General features: G+C 46.3%; 1 pseudogene; it reads right to left on the minus strand.

The window, feature by feature from the left end:
• Positions 1 to 247: 247 nt before the first annotated feature.
• Positions 248 to 4383, minus strand: LOC124690760 (annotated as a pseudogene).
• Positions 4384 to 10889: the final 6506 nt, after the last annotated feature.

Consider the following 10889-nt stretch of genomic DNA (forward strand, 5'->3'; position numbering starts at 1 on the left):
CGTCAGTTTGGAGTGTAAACAAAACGCTCCACTCCCCTCGCGTTTTGGAATTGAAGAGAGATCTGAGGGGATTGGGTGACTGAGGTGTTTTCACCCAAAACACGGTGGCTAATACACTAAAATACACACAAATCCACCTCTGCCGAACAAGACCTAAAGGACAGACCACCCGCACCCACCCATGTAGGTATCGATTGACCCATTGATGGATTGTGTACCAGGCGCCCAGGCATGGTATGCCACCAGCTCATCCGCTGCCTTCGACAAGCGCCATGGCCTTGGCGAGGACGTACGCGCTGCAGTCAGTCTCGCATTGTTCCTAGTAAACGCAAGGAAGGGAAGATGAGTAATAATGGGAGCATTTGAGGACATGCAATCCGCATCCGGGAATCGCGTCCTAGTTTATTTTAGATCGGGACTTAATAGGAAGGTAGGAATTTCATTCTGATTTTATTGGAATCGTGACCCAGTTTATTTTAGATCGTGACTTAATAGGAAGGCATGGATTTAATTCTGATTTTGTTTTAGCTAACGCGGGCTAGGTTGAACGACACACTTGTACAACAAAATGCAATCGACGATGTGTACCTGCTTTAGATGTGAGAGAAGCGATCGGACGGCACGGATGCTTTTAATCTTTGACATCAAATATTTTTAACGACGTACCAACTCACATATAATAGTAAAGAGATGCTAAAAAGTGTTCGAGTGCTATTTGACGAAACGAGCACTCGCCCAGTGGCCGTCCGATCGTCTTGCAACGAGTTGATCAGACGCACGTCCTTTGTCCCGTCCCGACAGTTTTCCACCTGGGCTACCGACCTGCAGCACCTCGTTGCGGCTCCCTCGACCAGATCCTGCTCCTCCCCGCCGTCAAGCCCAGCCGCCGCTGCTCCTCGCTGACCCGGCCGCCTCGCTCGCCGTCCTGTTGTTTACCTCTCCTACTAGCTGGACTCCCGCTCCTCCCTGCCGCCCCGCCAGCTCCTTCGGGAAAGAAGATGACCATGGACGACCTCGCGCCAGATCCGCGTCACTCGGCAGGAGGAGCCGCTCTGCTCTGCGGCCTCCTTCTACCGCGACTCCGCCAACTCCTCCAGCTCTACATCGCTGAGTTGCTCGCCTTCGCCGCCCTCCATCCCCGCTGCCGTCAACGTCGTCCACGTCCCGCTTGCACGGCCAGGAATTCTGCTCCGCCAAGCGCGCCTCCGTGCTTTGTTCGGCCGAACACAAGTCATTTTTCTCTCCCAGTCTCCTCTCTTCTGAGCATCTCACTGGTAATCAAAGAATCAACGTATTGCCTGATTCATTTGCGCAAGATCGGTTCTGCTTGACCCTATACTGCTGCAAGCTTGTAGCTGAACCTCATTCTCAGCCAGAGAGTTAGCTCAAACCAATTTGGCCAAGTTAGCCGGCAGTAGACTATGATTTACCCTCATTTGCGGAAATTATGTCGCCCACCAATTCGATACTCTGTGCTTGCCGAAATTGATTATGACACGCTTCGTTTTGGATTTGTACCCAAAATCGGTTATGTTCTTGTTCATCCATTTTAGGTTTAGTTGAATGTCCCGTTTTAACCCCCTTCCGCCGGAGATCGACCACCATGCGCTCAATGCCGCATCCCATCTTCATATCGCTTGAATCTCTCTTGTCGCTGTTGTATACCGATCTAGACAGCCCGCACGCCATTCAGCCCTCTACGTCGATATGTGAATTGTTGCTTCACACGTACACTAAATTGCATACTCATTATTTGCCAAGTTGTATAACCATAGTCCTAAGTTGTATGCCTCATCTGCGAAGTTTCTTAGCGATGTCGTATCCCTTCCTCATCTCGTTCAATTCGCTACTGCCGCCCACATACGTTGAGCTAAACGTCCCGCCCTCCCTCCCAGTCGTCCTGGAGCTCTGACTTGCCACCGTTCGGCTTAGCTCTGTAGTGGGTTGGGCACCATCGATCTCAAAGTGACATCCACTTCGGTTTCTTGCATGTCGTGTATTTGTTTCTCCACAGATGTGCTATGTTGTATTTTTGTCAGTGATATTATTGGTTTCACAAATGAGCTAATTTATATTTTACACACAATAATTTATTCTCCTACACATTTGCTAAGTTGTGTTTGTAGCAATTATATTATTGCTTCACACATATTCTAAGTTGCATACCCATTATCTCTAAGTTGTATACTCCCTTGTGCTAAGTTATATACCCCATCTAGTTCACATATGTAGTAAGTTGCATACTCATTATTACTAAGTTCATATACCACTAGTGCTAAGTTGCATACACATCACCATTGGTTCTAAGTTGCGTACCCCATATATGAAGTTGTCTACCTCTACACGAGAGTGGCAACAACTTAATTCAAGGAGTGGTCAAACCTATAACTACATGTATTCCCCTGCTAACTTGTCTACCACTAGTGCTAAGTTGCATGAGTTTTCTATCGCGATGTCACAACCTCTCTTCATCTCGCTCGATTCGCTCTTGTCGCCGACATATGCCGAGCTAGACAGTCCGCCCACATCTCGCCCTCTCCATCATCCTAGAGCTCCCACCTAAGCACCATCGGTATCAAAGTGATATCCCATTCGACTTCTTGCATCTCACATAGCGCCCCGTGTTTTGGTTAGTGGGATCGGCCACATTGGTGTTGATCGAGATGGAGTCATGTACCTCGAGGCGACAACTGCCATGAAGATAACAATTTTTATCACACATGTGATAGGTTGTATTTTTGCCGGCGGTATTATGGGTTCCACATATAAGCTAAGTGGTATTTTTGCATACAATAAATTATTCACTCACACATTTGTTAATTTGTGTTTGTAGACAGTGAATTATTACTTCACGCATGCGGTAAGTTGCATACCCATTATTTATAAGTTGTATACCTACTACTATTAAGTTGCGTACCAACTATTGTTAAGTTGCATACACACTCTTATTAAGTTGTATATCAACTTGATTAAGTTTCATTCATTGTCCAATATTATTTCACCATGTCTAAGTTGTCTACCATCGCACCAAAGTTGTGTACTGTTTGGTTATGGAATTGTATTTTTGCTACTAATAGGTTGTCTGGTTGCCAATGATAGTAAAAGCTATGATCGATAACTAGTAGTGCAAGTGCAATGTTACAAGTCTCATTTCTATAAAGTTGTTGACCAGGTCTAATACTAGGATCTGCTAAAAGCTCGTCAAGATCCACGGTTGGTAAGTTCTCCTTGGTTGAAGCATAAAGTGTATATCGTGTCATGCTAAGTGGATGCAAAGCAAAGTCCGTTATGTCCACTGGAACATTCAAGTTCTTTCTCAACAAATTCGCAGAGGCATTTGTTGCGACAAGTGAACCTTGCATATTGTGCAACAACTTGGCAAACTCATCTGCTATTTGTACTCGTGGATGTTCTGCATGGTCTGCACTCCCGAATACCAGCGTCTTGAAAAGATACCTCAACTCGTAGTAAGACAGAACACTTAGGAAAATCGGTTTCTCTGATCCAAAACGGGCTAATCTTTTAAGTTTACTTATGATAATGATTCTTGCTCCCTCTGCCCATTCTTATGACAAATGAGTGAAAGTTTTTCCATTCCGCATCATCTACATCAGAAGCAAACTCAATAACTACGAGCATCATCCCAAACATGGTCCTTCCATGATAAAGTATTCTGAAAAGGTCGTCTCCATTCAGATGCAAAATAGAGGAGAAACGTGAGCGAACCCTTTCATCACCGCACACGTGAGCCACCAAAGTTTTCTTCCCAATTTCCGCACCACCTATGATCGGGAGAACTGGCAGTTCATGATCACCAGGAGAGCCGTTATGTTGCAACAAGAAGCTCAAAATCTTTTGCTTTTCAACATGTCGGCCAAACATGTAGTTTTCGGTGTAAAGATGAACATCGTATGGCCTACGACACATGCGCTCGCATCCACCCAGAAGCACAACAAATTCCTTCATGTTAGCAATAGCAGTTTCTAAGCTTTCCAAGGTACTATGTGACTCTAGGTGCGTGGCCTTATAAGCTGTTGTTCGAGAACGCTTGGCTAGATACAACCTGCTATCAGATGAGTCGTTGTTGCTAACCTCATCGAAGCTTGCACCATCTTGGAGTGCTCGGTACCTCGAGTTGTCCAACACACTGTATCCTCGGTACATGGCCTCTGAGAGCGCCTTGAGCTGCATGATCATCCTGGAGTTGGTTATGTATCGCTCATCCGCCTCCTCGATGATGGTGCAAACTCTCATCAGGAGATGTTGCAACCTCTCCTCTACCTGATCCTCCGATCGTGAACGGCTCGAGTTGTACTTGTTCAGCAGGAAGGAGGTGAAACGGCTCAAAAGATCGCCTGCAACTGCAGACATGAGAACCTCCATGGTTTGGGTTGATGAGGTAGCTAGGCTGCTGGTCGGTAATGTGTAGAAACACTGGTAGAAAAAAGGGCTTCCGTCCAGCCCCATTAGTCGCGAAATTATACGAACCGCGACTAATGGGGTCTTTAGTCGCGGTTCGGGAGGCGAACCGCGACCAAAGGCCTGGGCCCAGCGCGCTCGGTGGCCAGCTGGTGGACGGGAGGGGCTTCCAACCGCGACTAAATGTCCTCAGGCCTGGCCCAAAGGCCTTTAGTCACGGTTGGCCAGGACAACCGCGACTAAAGCCCCTCCCCTATATATACCGTCCAGCCCACAACACTTAGCCATTTGGTGCCACTTCTCTTCACAAACTTCACAAGGGGGTGTTGGTTTGCTTTTGGCTCCTCTTATGCACACAAGGTGTTTGATGAAATGCCCCAAGAGCATGAAACCAACATGATATGAAGTGTCGGAGCCACACTTGATCGAGCTTCCTCATTTATTTTTTCCTCCTCGATCGCGGTTAGCAACTTGAACCTTTCATATGTGTCATTGATAAAATATGCATGTGTGTAGTTCATTGTTTAATTTCTATTTAGTTTAACAAATGCATGATGGTTAATTATATATTTTATATTATAATAATGCAGATGAATCGGCAATGGATGTACGCTAACCGACTCTCCGGCGAATTCACTACGGGTTTGAAAGATTTCCTCGTAGTGGCTAATGCGAACAAGCAGGGGGGTTTTGTTATCTGTCCATGTGTTGGCTGTAAGAATCAGAAGGGTTACTCTTCCTCAAGGGAAGTTCACCTGCACCTAATTCGGCATGGTTTCATGCCAAGCTATAATTGTTGGACCAAGCATGGAGAAAGAGGGGTTATAATGGAAGAGGATGAAGAAGAGGATGATATGATCGATGACAACTATCTTGATCATTTCGGTGATACTTTCATGGAGGATGCTGAAGGTGGGGAAGGTGATCAAGAAGAGGCACGTGATGAGCCCGCTGATGATGTTGGTCGGACCATTGCTGATGCACAGAGCCGCTGCGAAACTGAAAAGGAGAGGGAGAATTTGGATCGCATGTTAGAGGATCACAAAAAGTCGCTGTACCCAGGATGCGATAATGGTCTGAAAAAGCTGGGCTGCACACTGGATTTGCTGAGATGGAAGGCACAGGAAGGTGTAGCCGACTCGGGATTTGAAAACTTGCTGAAAATGTTGAAGAATATGTTTCCAAAGAATAACGAGTTGCCCTCCAAGACGTACGAAGCAAAGAAGGTTGTCCGCCCTCTAGGTTTAGAGGTTCCGAAGATACATGCATGCATCAACGATCGCATCCTCTACCGCGGTGAATACGAGAATTTGAATGAATGCCCGGTATGCACTGCATTGCGTTATAAGATCAGAGGCGATGACCCTGGTGACGATGTTGAGGGCGAGAAACCCAGGAAGAAGGTTCCCGCCAAGGTGATGTGGTATGCTCCTATAATACCACGGTTGAAATGTCTGTTCAGGAACAAAGAGCATGCCAAGTTGTTGCGATAGCACAAAGAGGACCGTAAGTCGGACGGGGAGTTGAGACACCCCGCAGATGGAACGCAATGGAGAAAGATCGACAGAGAGTTTAAAGATTTTGCAGCCGACGCAAGGAACATAAGATTTGGTCTAAGTACAGATGGCATGAATCCTTTTGGCGAGCGAGCTCCAGCCATAGCACCTGGCCCGTGACTCTATGCATCTACAACCTTCCTCCTTGGTTGTGGATGAAGCGGAAGTTCATTATGATGCCAGTGCTCATCCAAGGTCCGAAGCAACCCGGCAACGACATCGATGTGTACCTAAGGCCATTAGTTGATGAACTTTTACGGCTTGTGGGGCAGACCTGGTGTCCGTGTGTGGGATGAGCACAAAGAAGAGGAATTTGACCTACGAGCGTTACTTTTCGTAACCATCAACGATTGGCCTGCTCTTAGTAACCTTTCGGGACTATCAAATAAGGGATACAATGCATGCACGCATCGCTTACATGAGACCGACGAGTGTACATTTGCCAAATTGTAAGAAGAACGTGTACCTTGGGCATCGTCGATTTATTCCGAAAATTCATCCAAGTAAGAAAGAGAGGCAAGCATTACAACGGCAAGGCAGCATCACCGGCCGAAGCTCGCGGAACGTACTCGGTGCTGAGGTATTTGATATGGTCAAGGATTTGAAAGTCATCTTTGGAAAGGGTCCTGGCGGACAATCAATTCCGAAGGGAGCTGACGGGCACGCACCCATGTGGAAGAAGAAATCTATATTCTGGGAGCTAGAATATTGGAAAGTTCTAGATGTCCGCTCTGCAATCGACGTGATGCATGTTACGAAGAATATTTGCGTGAACCTCCTAAGCTTCTTGGGCGTGTATGGGAAGACAAATGATACAAATGAAGCACGGCAGGACCAGCAAAGTTTGAAAGACCCTGATAACCGGCATCCGGAATGGTTTCAAGGTCGTGCCAGCTACGCTCTGACCAAAGAAGAGAAGGTCATCTTTTTTGAATGCCCGAGCAGTATGAAGGTCCCGTCCGGATTCTCGTCCAATATAAAGGGAATAATAAACATGGCGGAGAAAAAGTTCCAAAACCCGAAGTCTCACGACCGCCACGTGATTATGACGCAATTGCTTCCGATTGCTTTGAGGGGCTCCTGCCGGAAAATGTTCGAGTACCCATTGTAAAGCTATGTGCATTCCTCAATGCAATCTCTCAGAAGGTAATCAATCCAGAAGTTCTACCACGGTTACAGAACGATGTGGTCCAATGTCTTGTCAGTTTCGAGTTGGTATTCCCGCCATCCTTCTTCAATATTATGACGCACCTCCTGGTTCACCTAGTCGAAGAGATTTCCATTCTCGGTCCTGTATTTCTACACAATATGTTCCCCTTCGAGAGGTTCATGGGAGTATTAAAGAAATATGTTCGTAACCGTGCTAGGCCGGAAGGAAGCATCGCCAAGGGCTATGGAAATGAGGAGGTAATTGAGTTTTGTGTTGACTTTGTTCCCGACCTTAAGCCGATTGGTCTTCCTCGATCGCGGCACGAGGGGAGACTAAGTGGAAAAGGCACGATCGGAAGGAAATCAACGATATGTATGGACGGCCATTCTCCGACCGAAGCACACCACACAGCTTCGACCAATTCCAGCTTGGTGGCTCCGTACTTTGAGAAACACAAGAATATTTTACGCTCGGACAACCCGGGAAGCCTCGAATCCTGGATTAGGAAGGCCCACATGGAGACTTTCAGCAGTTGGTTGAGAAAACATTTAATGCATGACAATAAGGTTGTAGATCAGCTGTACATGTTGGCCAAGACACCATCTTCGACTATAACGACTTTCCAAGAGTACGAGATAAATGGGAATACATTTTACACGATCGCCCAAGATAAAAAGAGCACCAACCAAAACAGTGGTGTCCGCTTTGATGCAAGCAACCGAGAATGGGCAAAAGGTCACATATTATGGTTACATAGAGGAGATATGGGAACTTGACTATGGACCCTCCTTTAAGGTCCCTTTGTTCCGGTGCAAATGGTTCAAGCTAACAGGAGGTGGGGTAAAGGTGGACCAGCAATACGGAATGACAATGGTGGATTTCAACAATCTTGGTTACCTTGACGAACCATTCGTCCTAGCGAAAGATGTCGCTCAGGTTTTCTATGTCAAGGACATGAGTAGCAAACCGAGGAAACGGAAAGATAAGAAAACGATCAGTACATCATGCGATGATCCAAAGCGCCACATTATTCTTTCAGGGAAAAAAAACATCGTGGGAGTGGAGGACAAGACAGACATGTCAGAAGATTATAATATGTTTGGTGAAATTCCGCCCTTCAAAGTGAACACCGACCCAAGCATTAAGTTAAATGATGAGGATGCTCCATGGATACGGCCCAATCGTAAGCAAGCGGTGGACACAAGGGAAGAAATGATGTGTAATAATTTATTGTACCAAACTTTGTTGAATGGATCATGTGAATTATATTATCCGTGATGTGTTCTGGTGTCCATTTTCGAATGATTCGATTGATTCGAGATAGCACCGATGATACATGAAATTTGGAGTGATTTAGTCATACTCCTGCCTAGGCGTATAATATGCATACTCGTAGTCTTCATAGTCGCCGCCATTGTACTGGTAGTCGTCGCCTTCTAAGTTGTCGCCGTCATCGTCGCTGCTGTCGTCGCTGTCGTCGGCCTGCGCTCGTGGCTCGAACTGAGGCCAGCGCAGGCGGGGGATATCGCCGGCCGTGATGTAGTCCATGACGCTCTGCAGAGTCCGGCCGTACCACCATAGCCGACGGCCGGCCTCGTGGAAGTTCCCAGGAGGCAGACCGTCCTCCTCATACCTGGCGAGCGCCCTCTCACGCCGATTGATGAAGAAGGCTGATACGTCTCCGACGTATCGATAATTTCTTATGTTCCATGCCACATTATTGATGTTATCTACATGTTTTATGCACACTTTATGTCATATTCGTGCATTTTCTGGAACTAACCTATTAACAAGATGCCGAAGTGCCGGTTCCTCGTTTTCTGCTGTTTTTGGTTTCAGAAATCCTAGTAACGAAATATTCTCGGAATCGGACGAAATCAACGCCAAAGATCTTAGAATCCCCGAAGCATCCAGAACACACCAGAGAGGTCAGAGGGGGGCCACAGGCCCACCAAACTATAGGCTGGCGCGGCCAGAGGGGGGGCCGCGCCGCCCTATGGTGTGGGCCCCCCAGAAGCCCTCCTGCGCCGCCTCTTCGCCTATATAAAGCCTCTGTCGCGAAAACCCTGATGCGAAGAACCACGATACGGAAAACCTTCCAGAGCCGCCGCCATCGCGAAGCCAAGATCTGGGGGACAGGAGTCTCTGTTCCGGCACCCTGCCGGAGCGGGGAAGTGCCCCCGGAAGGCTTCTCCATCGACACCGCTGCCATCTCCACCGCCATCTTCATCACCGCCGCTGCTCCCATGAGGAGGAGTAGTTCTCCATCGAGGCTCGGGGCTGTACCGGTAGCTATGTGGTTAATCTCTCTCCTATGTGCTTCAATACAATAATCTCATGAGCTGCCTTACATGATTGAGATTCATATGATGATGCTTGTAATCTAGATGTCATTGTGCTAGTCAAGTGAGTTTTACTTATGTGATCTCCGGAGACTCCTTGTCCCACGTGTGTAAAGGTGACGAGTGTGTGCACCGTGTGGGTCTCTTAGGCTATATTTCACAGAATACTTACTCACTCGTTATGAATGGCGTAGTGAAGTGCTTATTTATATCTCTTTATGATTGCAATGTGTTTTGTATCACAATTTATCTATGTGCTACTCTAGCAATGTTATTAAAGTAGTTTTATTCCTCCCGCACGTGTGCAAAGGTGACGAGTGTGTGCACCGTGTTAGTACTTGGTTTATGCTATGATCATGATCTCTTGTAGATTGCGAAGTTAACTATTGCTATGATAATATTGATGTGATCTATTCCTCCTACATATGCATGAAGGTGACAGTGTGCATGCTATGCTAGTACTTGGTTTAGTCTTTTGATCTATCTTACACTAAAGGTTACTAAAATATGAGCATTATTGTGGAGCTTATTAACTCCGGCATTGAGGGTTCGTGTAATCCTACGCAATGTGTTCATCATCCAACAAAAGTGTAGAGTATGCATTTATCTATTCTCGTTATGTGATCAATGTTGAGAGTGTCCACTAGTGAAAGTGTAATCCCTAGGCCTTGTTCCTAAATACTGCTGAGTTACTACTGCTTGTTTACTGTTTTACTGTGTTACTACTGCTGCAATACTACCACCATCAACTACACGCCAGCAAGCTATTTTCTGGCACCGTTGCTACTGCTCATACTTATTTATACCACCTATATTTCACTATCTCTTCGCCGAACTAGTGCACCTATTAGGTGTGTTGGGGACACAAGAGACTTCTTGCTTTGTGGTTGCAGGGTTGCATGAGAGGGATATCTTTGACCTCTTCCTCCCTGAGTTCGATAAACCTTGGGTGATCCACTTAAGGGAAAACTTGCTGTCTGTTCTACAAACCTCTGCTCTTGGGGGCCCAACACTGTCTACAGGAAAGGAGGGGGAACGTAGACATCAAGCACTTTTCTGGCGCCGTTGCCGGGGAGGAAAGGTAAAAAGGCACTCATACTCCGGTTCCAGGTAACGATACTTTTCTGGCGCCATTGTGTTTGTGCTCGAAGCTATTTCCTTTAGATCCTGCAATTGCATCTTTTTGTTTCTTGTTTAATCTAGTTTAGCATAATGGACAACAATGAGCTTCTTATTCTATTTCCTGATTTAAAACATGGATTGTTTGATGCGAAAATTAAAAAACCTATGAAATCTTATTTGCATGCTGGTAGTAATATTAGTATGAACGCTTTGAACACCATTGTTGATAATGATATAGAAAGTTCTAAGCTTGGGGAAGCTGGTTTTCATGATCTTTTTAGTCCCCCAAGCATTGAGGAG

This window comes from Lolium rigidum, chromosome 2 (assembly GCF_022539505.1).
Source record: "Lolium rigidum isolate FL_2022 chromosome 2, APGP_CSIRO_Lrig_0.1, whole genome shotgun sequence".
Classification (NCBI taxonomy): Eukaryota; Viridiplantae; Streptophyta; class Magnoliopsida; order Poales; family Poaceae; genus Lolium; species Lolium rigidum.